Source organism: Loxodonta africana, chromosome 7 (genome assembly GCF_030014295.1).
Source record: "Loxodonta africana isolate mLoxAfr1 chromosome 7, mLoxAfr1.hap2, whole genome shotgun sequence".
NCBI lineage: Eukaryota > Metazoa > Chordata > Mammalia > Proboscidea > Elephantidae > Loxodonta > Loxodonta africana.
Genome location: NC_087348.1, coordinates 79,406,105 through 79,418,537, shown reverse-complemented (window position 1 = coordinate 79,418,537; position 12,433 = coordinate 79,406,105). Strand labels below are relative to the sequence as shown.

The 12,433-nt window shown below is 40.3% G+C and overlaps 1 pseudogene; it reads right to left on the bottom strand.

Moving 5' to 3' along the window:
- Positions 1-431: 431 nt before the first annotated feature.
- On the bottom strand, positions 432-11,842 carry LOC100657117 (olfactory receptor 56A1-like; annotated as a pseudogene).
- Between the last annotated feature and the right edge of the window lie 591 nt (positions 11,843-12,433).

Below are 12,433 nucleotides of genomic sequence, written 5' to 3'. Positions count from 1 at the left end.
TCTATGCGAACAGAAGGTTCACAAAAATGACACAGAGTTATGGTCTAAAGAGCATATCTAGAACTCCGATTGCATCTGAAGAAGGAGTGCTGCATCATGGAAAGGATCTGGAGTCAGGCAGGCTCGAACTTGAATTGGTGCCTCACCATTCACCAAACATGACCTTTGTCAGTATTTCTCCCTCAATTTTTGTTTCATACTGTATAAAGTGGAATAATAATCCCTGCCCTGCAGAATTACTATGAAGATGGAATGATTTAAATATGCAAAACTCAAAACACAAAATTAGGTACCTAGGAATATTAGTTACCTGAACTAGGCTAATGAACTTTGATCCAGTACTAAGAGATCCACCATGATTTCTAATACTAGAAGAACAACAGAGTGGGTAAGAAATACTTATCATTCAAGCACTGCTTTACTGTCTGTAATCACATATTTGAAATAGAAACAGAAGAAATGGTAATAATGGTTTCTATAGAAAGTCCTTCTATGTATTCAAAGCCCCCTCTGCAGCATCTCTGAAACCCCTGCTTTAACTCTTTGGCCTGAACCCCTTATACAATAGGGTTCAAGGCAGGGGGGATGAGATGATGAAGAACATTGAGCAGGATGAGGATTCCCATGGGGACACTGTTTTTGGCCATGTTTGTCAGCACCACAACCAGCAGAATGGTGCTGAAGAAGAGGATGCGGATGAAGTAGGAGCTGCTCATGCTCAGAACCTTGACTACAACAGCCCGCTCACCCCAGAATCTTAGGACAGCTCTTAGAATGAAGGTGTAGGAGAGGAATATGAGGATGAAATCAGATCCCCACAAGGTCCAGCCAACCACAATTGGTTAATTTTGTTAAAGGTGAAATTGTTACAGAAAAGTCTGGACAGAGACAGATTGGCACAGACGCAGATCTCGATGGCATTTTTCCCACAATAATGGAGCCAGGCAGAGAGAATGGGAACAGGTACAAGCAGCAAAGTGTTCCAAGCCATATTGAAGACACTAGCTGTCTTACTTATCTACTGCTGCTATAACAGAAATACCACAAGCAGATGGCTTGAACAAAGAGAAATTTATTTTCTCACAGTCTAGGAGGCTAGAAGTCCTAATTCAGGGTACCAGCTCCAGGGGAAGTCTTTTTCTCTCATTGCTCTGGGGGAAGGTCCTTGTCACTAATCTTCCCTGGTCAAGGAGCTTCTCAGTTCAGGGACCCTGGGTTCAAAGTATTCCCTCTTCTCCTGGCTCTTGATGGTAAGATATCCCCCTGTCTCTCTGCTTGCTTCTCTCTTTTATATCTCAAATGAGATTGGCTCAAGACACGATCCAACCTTGTAGATTGAGTTCTGCCTCATTTAACGTAACTGCCACTAATTCTATCTCATTAACATCATAGAGATAGGATTTACAACACACAGGAAAAGCACATCAGATGACAAAATGGTGGACAATCACACAATACTGGGAATCATGGCCTAGCCAAGTTGACATATGAATTTTGGGGGATGCAATTCAATCCATAACACTAGCCTTAGCCACAAATTGGTCAGTGATGATGGATGAGTACCTCAGTTGGTTGCAGATGGCCAAGTAGCATTCATAGGCCATGACCATAAATGTTCAGGATTCCATGGGGAAGAAACTGTTCATGAAAAACATCTGGAGGAAGCAGACAGAGAAGCTGATAGGCCTGAGGTCAAACCAGAAGATGGCCAGGGCCTTAGGGATGACGGTGAGGCAGAGCATGATATCCAGCAGGAATAGGAGGCTGAGCAGGTAGTACATGGGCTCATGTAGGGAGGCCTCCAGCTGGGTGGTGATCAGGGGGTTGGCATTGGCCACCATGGCCAGGAGGAAGAGGAGGCTGAGGAGCAGGGACAGCCAGTGCTGCCAACTCTGGTAGTTAGGGAAGCAGATGCAAAGGAATTTAGAGATTGGAGCAATGAGGAGTTGCTATGTAATGATATGAGATAAATTCTAAGCTGAAGAGATTTCACCTGGGTTTATGTATAGTAAGAAGTAGTGGTTAAGAGCTATGACTGTTAGCCAAAAGGTCAGCTGTTTGAATCCACCAGACACTCCCTGGAAACCCTATGTGGCACTTCTACTCTGTCAAAGTACAGCTATTTTAGTAGCTATATTCTATTCAAAGCATAGCTTTGAAGCGGAATCGATGGCAACAGGTTTTTTTTTTTTTTTTTTTTTTTTTGGTTTAATACACAGGAATTAGGCCAATACAAAACAAAGCTGTCAAAATATCTGCTAGCACCTACTCAACCAGGAATTATAAAATCTACCCTAAATGAAGACAAATTATAGTGAATATAAATGGGAAAGAGTGGCTTGGCAATTTTTTTCTAAAGTTAATTTGGAAAAACAAATAAGACCTAACTGAATCCCATGCCGTTGAGTCAATTCCAACTCATAGTGACCCTATAGGACAGAGTAGAACCGCCCCATAGAGTTTCCAAGGAGTGCCTGGCGGATTTGAACTGCCATCCCTTTGGTTAGCAGCCGTAGCACTTAACCACTACGGCACCAGGGTTTCTGGCCAAAAAGTTTAAAAGGAAATTAGTGAGAAGGATTAACCTCACCAAGCACACCACAAAACAAAACAACAACAACAAAAAACCTATGGCAAGTGATACTGAAGAGTTTTACTGACAAACCAAATTGTTAAAGATCAACTCCACAGGCCAGACGCACTCACTAATTTACAGAATAATTTCATATTAAAAATGGTGTCATAAAATTATCTTTAACTATAGGTCTTACAGGTCTTATTAGTAAGCATTGCTGTCATTCTGTGTAACATAGTGCTAAAACTCACGGTTTTCTCACTTTTTATCATACAAGAAAATAAAGTTGCAAAGAAAAATGTATGATATACTCCCAAATCCTATTATAATCTAAGAGAAAATAAAAGTAAAAAATTGATTAAACTCTGGCTTCTCATTGTACCTCTCCCACCACCCATCCTGAGCTTACTTAACCATGCCGGCACAAGCGCAGTCAACGTTCCAATAGAAAGTTATGCTCAAAAGCAGGCTGTTTTCATTAAAATTTATGACCAACAATTTCAAATGAGCACTTAATAAGCATGTACAGTATAATAATCTCCAGTTGATTCACTCTTTCAACCAGGGAAAGGAATTTTTCAAATTTTCTAAATCCTTCTCACAGCTGATGGCTTCTCCAATTTCTTCACAAAAACAGCACGGGCCATTAGATGGTAAGTTCCTCAATTTCTAAGATGCACTCATAAACCCATCAACATCTATATGCCCTGGTCCTCCTCTTTTCATGTAGTAGAAGTGAGGATCTACCCAACCTCCCAATATCAATCCCTCTGTCTGTGATTTAGATTCCACCCACCCTGACCTTCTTAGGAACCTCATTACATATTCAAATTCTCCTTCTCTAGATCCTTCCTGTGGATATTTAAAATGCTCAAGTTTCTCATATCTTGATACATTTTTTCATCTATCCCTCATTCCCATTTGGTTGGTGTAAAGACCATGAGTTCAGCTTTTGACAAATACACCAAATCTCTCTCTTCTTCCCCTTTCTTTCACACCCAAATTTAAGAGACTAGAAGAAGTAAAACCAAAAATAAAAACCTGAAACCCATTGCCATTGAGTTGATTGCAACTCATACCCACCCTATATAACAGAGTAGAAGCGCACCATAATGTTTCCAAGGAGCAGCTGGTGGGTTTGAACTGCCCACCTTTTGGTTTGCAGCCACAGCTCGCCGTAGCTCTTAACCACTATACCACGAGGGCTCCAGAAGAAGTAAAGAGACTTCAAATGATAACTAAAAGTAGAGAAACTGTTGGCTTCAATAGTCCAGATGAGAAGTTGACAGTGTGTGAATAAATGTGGGTCTGATAACAGAAAGAAAGGGACTATTTTAGAGGTAGAAATATACGGCATAGACTGAATTTAGACAGAGTAATTATAAGGAAGAGAGGGTAAAGAATTATAAAATTGCATTGTCTCTTCTAGCTTAAGTGTCCAAGTAAATTCCATAAAACAGACCACAGGCTTTGAAAAGATCTGGGGTATGTCGTGGAGGCAGAGATGATGGATCGAGTTTGGTATGTTGATTTCATGAAGTTTGGAAGTTACCAAAATATATATGACTATGAACTGTTGATTGAAGCAGTTTGTATTCACTAGAAAGCTCAGAGCTAAGTATAGAGAACTAGAAATTAGCAACACATAGTGTATAGTTCAAACAAAACATATGATTGGCTGCATGGGAAAGAGATAAAAACTAGGACAAGGAGGAGAAAGCCTGTTTCTGTTATATATGAATCCTGTCTAATAGAGGATACTTGCTGTCTTAAGACTGCTCTTCTGGAACATGTTGAAATTTTCCTCACCGAGTAAGATTATGGACCTACTACCCAGTGTCATATTAAACTCAAAAATCCATTTCCATCCCAGAACCACACTCTACTTCTCTGGGATCCCTAAATGGCTTTTCTGGGCAGAGCAGATGATTTCAATCACGTGCTTTCATTATATCTCAGTCCCAAACCAGCTGATAGTTTGGAATGCTGGGACCTGGAGTCTGATGAAATGAATCTCATGGGGAACCAAGTCTTACTTCTTCATATGGTGCTACTGGGTGCCAGTAGTTGAGATGTAGGGAACAGGATTTGAAACTAAGTGGAAATTGAAAAATTCAAATCTGGATCTATATACGTAACTACACATTATACTACTTCCATTACCCTGCAAGGGTTTTGTGTGTAGTAGGGGAAGGCCAGGACCAGGTCAATGGTAGCAAGCATGGCCAAGAAGAGGTACATGGGCTGGTGCAGGGATGGCTCAGTGCAGATGATGAAGAGAATGGTGACATTTCCCACCAGAGCAAGGACGTAAAGGACACCTAGGGACAATGCTCTCCAGTGCTGGCTTTCCTCCAAACCAAGTATACTACCAGGAAAAAAGAAGGATGAGGTACCCTCCAGCTGGAATTGATAAGGGTCATCACCAATGACTTAGAGAGAGAAGAGGAAAAGAAACAAAGGTCATGATTTCTCCACTCCTGATAAGTTCTCACATTGTCCAGAGCCAGGTACCATCTTCTTGAAGAGAATAAAGAAGCTTAAACTGCAACACAGGGAATAAAGCTGGAAACAAGAAAGAGAAGCTCCTTTTACTGTGATAATATTTTTAATGGTGAGACATCGTATGTCTCAATTAGGATAATTCTAATTTTATCTAGAGTTTTTTTTTTTTTAAGAGTAAAGACATGTTCCTTTGGGATAAATGTTTAACTCTACCATTCAATTACTTTTATCTTGGAACTGTCAACTCTACAAGATTCTCTTTATTGACCTCTTGGCATTACTGAACACTATAAATAAATGTGCAATTTTTTAAAGTAGTCTTTCCAGTTTCCATCATATAGTACTCTACAGTTTTCCTTCTACATTCCCAACCCAAAGTCTCAGTCTCTTTGAGTTCTTCTCCATCTGCTTATCCATTATACATTTCTATCCCAGAGTTCCATCCTCTCCTATCTTCTCTCTTCTGTAAATTATCCCTTATTAAAGCCATTCTTTCCCATGGTTTTAACTATTTTTATACTTGCATTTCTTCCAGATCATTGTTTATATATCAAAGATCTTGTTGAAACAAAAGTCTGTCCTTTCATTTACCTTCTAAACAACATCAATACTACATGTGAACATATTAAAAACTGAATTAACTCACCTATTACCAGGAAGTAGAAGAGGTGAACAGTAGACTTCAAACAGTGGCTTGAGAAGACAAACTTAAGTATTATAATGAAATGTGTAAAGACCAGGCGATGGAAAATCAAAAGGGGTGACCATGCTTGGCATTTCTCAAACTGAAAGAACTGAAGAAAAATCCAAGCCTCCACATGCAATATTGAAGGATTCTGTGGACAAAATATAGAATGAAGCAGGAAGCATCAAAAGAAGATGGAAGCAATAAACAGTCACTGTACCAAAAATAAACGGTTGACGTTCAACCATTTCAAAAGGTAACACATGATCAAGTACCAACAGTATTGAAGTAAGACAACCAAGCTGCACTGAAGGCATTGGTGAAAAACAAGGCTCCAGGAATTGACAGAATACCAAATGAGATGTTTCAAGAAACAGATGCAACACTGAAAGCACTCATTCATCTGCACTAAGAAATTTGGAAGACAGCTACCTGGCAACATGACTGGAAGAGATCCATATATTTGTGCCCATTTGGAAGAAAGGTTGATCCAACAAAATTCAGAAATTATCAAACAATATCATTAATATCACATGTAAGTAAAAAAAATTTTTTAAGATAATTAAAACATGGTTGCAGCATAGACATAGACAGGGAACTGCCAGAAATGCAAGCCGGGTTCAGAACAGGATGTGGAATGAGGGATATCATTATTGATGTCAGAAAATACAAGAAAGATGTTTACCTGTGTTTTATTGACTATGCAAATACATTCAACGGTGTGGGTAATAACAAATTACAGATAACATTGCAAAGAATGGGAATTCCAGAACACTTAATCGTGCTCATGAAGAACCAGTACATAGACCAAGAGGCAGTTGTAAGAACAGAACAAGGGGATACTGCATGGTTTAAAATTAGGAAAGGTTTGCATCAGGGTTGTATCTTTTCACCACAATTATTCAATATGTATGCTGAGCAAATAATCTGAAAAGCTGGACTATATGAAGAAGAACATGGCATCAGAATTGGAGGAAGATTCATTAACATCCTGCGATATGCAGATGACACGACATTGCTTGCTGAAAGCAAAGAGGACTTGAAGCACTTACTGATGAGACCAAAGACTATAGCCTTCAATATGGATTATACCTTAACATCAAGAAAACAGAAGTCTTCACAAGTGGACCAATAAGCAACATCATGATAAACAGAGAAAAGATTGAAGTTGTCAAGGACTTCATTTTACTTGGATCCACAATCAGTGTCCATGGAAGCAGCAGTCAAGAAATCAGACAACCTATTGCATTAGGGAAATCTGCTGCAAAGGCCTTTTAAAGTGTTAAAAAGCAAAAATGTCGCCCTGAGGACTAAGGCAAGCCTGACCCAGGCCATGGTGTTTTCAATCACCTCATATGCATGCAACAGCTGGGCAATGAATAAGGAAGACCAAAGAAGAATTAATGCATTTGAATTATAGTATTGGCAAAGAATATTGAATGGATTGCCAGAGAAGTGAACAAATCAGACATGGAGGGAGTACAGCCAGAATGCTCCTTAGAAGCAACAATGGCAAGACTTTGTCTCACATCCTTTGGACATGTTATCCAGAGGGAACAGTCTCTGGAGAAGGAAATGATGCTTTGTAAAGTAGCAGGTCAGCAAAAGAAAGGAAGACCCTCACAGAGGTGGACTGACACAATGACCAAACAAAGGTATGACAAGGGGTGAGAAGGGGGCAGAGAAGGGCACCTGCCCCAGAATGCAAGTCCAAGAGGGTACCAGACAAGGCAAAAAATAACATTTTGAGGGGCCACAAATATGAAAGGCCCTTAAATGAGGGAGCCAGGCAAGAGAGGGGAAGGTATTACAGCTGATGTGTTGCCGTTATCAATGTCTATTCATCTTGAAATTGGGGGTGGGGGACTACTTAAAGATTGCCCGTGGCACTCGAGTTTGGGAGGGGTGCTCAACTAGAGATTGTCCCTGGGCACTGGTTACTCTCACTACAGCCGTGCTGCAGCAAAGAGCTCAAACACAGCAATTTTGTGAGGATGGTACAGGACTGGGAAATTTTTAATTCTTTTGTACATGGGGTCACTAGGAGTTGGAACCAACTCATTGACACCTCACAACAGCAACTTTTCCCCAAATCTTTTACACTTCCTCTTTCCATATTTCTGTGAATTATATCACTATCTACTTCCACAATCAGAACCATAGAAACTATGCTTACTTATTGTTATTTCTCATTCCTCTTATCCATTCACAATTCCTATTGACTTTATGTTTTTTAATGCAACATCAATGAGTTATATCCATTCCTTTCTTCTTACGCCAGTGACATTGCCTTAGTTCACACACCCAACTTGTCGCATCTGGTTGGTATCTTTGGGTATCTCTGCATTGCTATAACCTTTTTCCAATACACTCTCCACCCTGAAGCCAGAGAGGTTTTCCTAAGACGCAGATGTTATCTTGACACTCCTACAGTTAAACTGTTCCATAAATTTAATTTGTAGAATAAAGTCATACTTTTAAGACTAGCATAAAAATATATGTTTTCAAAGACTATCTTTTGTCTGCTTGCCCTATTTTATACTTAATGTACTTCCATGTGTATATCTTGCTTTAGTCATTTTAACACTCTTGAGGTTATATGAGTACACCATCCCACTCTACATATACGTTTTAGATATGATACCTTCCTCCTCTTTTACCTGAGTTGGTTCTTCACATCCTTCAAAACTCAGAGTCCACTGTCTCCTGCCTCTTCAAAGGACACACTGGCAGAGTTAGAACCACACTGATTACATAAACAGTCCTTTGTTCATCCACAATTTTACACTTTATGTAAATTATAGAAATCCTATCAGTGTCTTAATGGTTTGCTTCAAGAGAAAGGACCATATCTCTTTACACTTTAGAGTTAAAAGTTAGTATGGTGAAGTCTGCACAATATATTAGGGAAAAAAATGTTATAGAGTCAGACAGACGTGGGTTTAAATTCTGAGCCTTTCATATTCTAGGAATGAAACTCTGTGAGGCTACTTAAACTGAATCCTGATTTCCTCATTTGGTGGTAGAATAAATTATATTAACATTACTGGTTTATTTTAAAGATTAATTAGGATGATGCATGTAAAGTGCTGGTACACAGGATAACCCATAAATTATAGTTATCATTACCATTAATGTTAATAATGAAAGAGCTCTGAATATGAGATCATACGACCTTTTCTTTTTTTCTTTGTCTCTATGACTGTTTCTTTGTTTAAAACTTTTGATGTGTCTACATCTCATCACGATATTATGAAAATTCAGTGTCCCTGACACCCTCATGTCAACACAATATGCCAAATAAATAGGTGCCCTGTTTCACTTTCCACAATTCCAGCATTAAAATGAAAGACTTGAAATTATGTTTGTATCTGTACATTTGTTTTAAAAGACAAATATGACCTAAAATGATTACATTTCTCTGTATAAGTGTGGAGGGGAGGCACATGTACATATAAAGATAAGAAGAGCCAAGAATGCCTCAGTTCTTGTGGATTATACATCTATTTATCAAAGTGTCTGTTTCATAAACCAATGATGATGACAATATTGACCAAACACTTAAACATAACAGCAACAATATCTGAAATATCACCTAGCCTTTATCTTCCAGATTCAAATCCACTGCTAACCTAAAGTGACTGTGACATATTTTTATTGAGACATCAAAGGAAATCTCATATTCTTAGCAAAAGTCTCATTCCAGTGCTTAACACTCCAAATACTGAGAAAGTTAATTCCCATTCTCAATGACCAGGCGTCTGTGGCAAGCTTCAGCCCATTTCTCCTGTTTTAGCTGAGGAGTTAGGGAACAGCTGCATGCTGAGGAAGGGCAGCTGTGCCTGGGTAAGAACAGTTCCACTGGAGCAGTGGGGGCCCAAGCCAAAATACAGTGAGTAAGGAGAGAGGTAGAGACTCACATGCCCAAGTATAACCTGACTCTTCTTTGTGGTTTTTGAGTCCACGGGAAAAGCCTAGAGTGGCTTATTGAGACTTAATTATTAAAGTAAGCAAAACGTTCCTCTGATTCTTCCAGGAAAGGCACATTGGCTTTATTCCCGGAAACTTAAAAATGAAGACATATTTAACTATTTAGCCAGGAAGCAGAGAACAATTAGCAAATAATTGATGTTGTTCAACTCATATTTATTCATGTAAATTCAATCCAAGTGGACTGTTTTCTGTGAAGTCATCCTCAAATTCAAAAAGGCAGCATGACCTAACTCCTTTTATTTCTTACTATGCCTCCTTTATCTGCCCTGTCATTGCATTGAACACCTTGCACCACAAAACCTTTTAGTGTGTTAGTTCCTAAACAGTAGGGACCATCATGCCTTGCTTATTGCAGTAGTCCCAACTCAGGTTCCAGAAGTTCCAGGAATCTAGTTAGTACTCAGTAACATTTGCAGGATAAATAAATATCTATATTATTAGCGGGATATTATTAAAGAATAAATAAATGACTAGATGAGTGTCTTAAATGAACCAGGAATTATAAGAACTTGACAAGGCAGAGACTGAACTTAAGAGATAGGAATGATGCAGCAGGACGTGGGGTATCCATGAAACGTGTAGTGACTGAGCTTCCACATTCCTCACTTTAAGAGATGCTCTGGCAGGAAGATCCCTGAGGAATCTCTCTGTTGTAAGAGGCTACTACAGAATCTTAGGTGTCTGTCACTACTAGCTAGTCACTTCTGGCACTGCCTCTAGCAAGTAAGGAGGTTCCTGTATGGGCTGTGGCCTGTCTTTCTCCCCTTAACCTCCTTCTTTACAAAGTCCTGGACTCTAGATAATGATTAAAAAAGAGGGGGGAGGGAGATACTGGGACTCAGAGAGAAAGAGATTAGGGAAGGGCATGATAATGACCTAGTAGGATCGGGAGAAACAGAAAACAAGCACTCAGAGACAGAGCCCCAGGTGACAAATCTGAGACTCATGGACAATCGGTAAAATATGCCTCTCACAGGGGCACTCTTCTCCTGATCTCTGGGCTGTCCCTGACAGTAGCATGTTTTAAAGTCCTACATCAGGCTTGAATGAGACTCAGGAACATGGAGAGAACTTGCAAAAGAAGAACGTTCTCATACTCAGGAGTGTTCCATAATGGCCCTCCGTGCTCTGTCCCAGGAACATCCTCAGTTCCCAGTTCAGTCTCCATCATGATCTTCTGCCCTAACTTCTGAGTAACAGTGATGAACAGGATTTCTGATTCAGGAGGGCCAGACAGCAATCTCTGAATGTCAACGAGGAAATCAAACACATTACCCAAAGTCTGTGCACAAGTTTTCCAAAGATATAAAGCATGAGTACTGGCTCACACAAGACTTGAGGAAAAGAAATTAATCTGCTGTATCTACATGTGCCATATGTCATGGTGAAGATGTAACCTAGGGCCATGCTAAATGCTCCTGTGAATGCCCAAAGCTGACTGTGAAAGTTTAATGGGATCGGTAGGTATCTACAATCTCACAGGTAACTTTGCAGCAATGCATGATCTGAATGGTAAACACTAAGAGAAATGGAACAGGAAGGGTTAGTTTTGAGGAATCAGACCTGGAGAGACCAGCCACTCAGAGTGAGGGGGAAGCAAGCTTACAACTACTAAAACGTGTCATACTAGAGCTACTGGGGGACTCAGTGCCATACTAGCCAAGCCAAAAAATAACTACTGTCACAAGAGCTGTGGCAAAGGCAAAAATCAGTTCTCAATAATCTTCCCTCAAGCCATAAGTCTCAAAACTAATCTCATGTTCCTCATCTGAAATCCCATGGATCACCTCACAGCTGGTTTTGTCATCTTCATCCAGGAAGTTCAGTCCATTCTTGGTACTTCCTCAAGACAGTGCTGGTGACTGTGAACAAGGCCCTGGGCAGGCCAGCAATTAATACTAAGTGGCAGGTCCCACTGGATTCACAAACATACTTGGACAATGCTGAAGTTTGCCTCCACATTGGCTGGAAGCACACAGCCCTGAGGCTACTGCCTCCGGGGAATCGTTGTTGGACAGGAGAGGCAGAGCAGAGATGGTACCTGCACTTGAATGAATGATCCTCCTCTGTCCAGAATTGTCCATTACGCCTAAGTCTGTATATCCTGATCATTGTGCTGAACCTCATGCATTACTTTGCTTGGCGACCTCAGACTTCTTCTTCTTGCAAAAGAAGCTTGCACCCCAATAAATTCTTTGGTGAATGTTGTGGTTTAATGCACTCATTGTTCCAATTGCAGGAGTGTTGGCTGTTGAAAGTTCATAACGAGTCACTCTCCCTTAGCCAAAGAAGCCTGTCTCCCCCAAGATTACTTTTCCCTCCCTAGTGCAGCCAACACCCAGTGACTGGTCAGTGTAGGAATGCAAAGACCTGATCCTTTTCTTCAACCTGGGGCAATCTGAAGAGACATCTCAGCTCAAGTACTCCACATCAGTCAGCAGAGGCCTCTGAGGAAAATACATCACAACTGAACTTCTTCCCCTGCCTCATCTGGCTCCCCTCACTTTTAGACAGGTACTATTGCCAGGTGTACCCCCCAATAAATATTCTGTATGCAGTACGTCTCCGAATCTGATTTTGGAAAACTCTATATAACATGAAAAGCCCACCTGCCTCACGTGAGCTGAATGCTCTGCTTCTTCTCCAGAGGATTGTGACAGGCCCAAAGACACCCA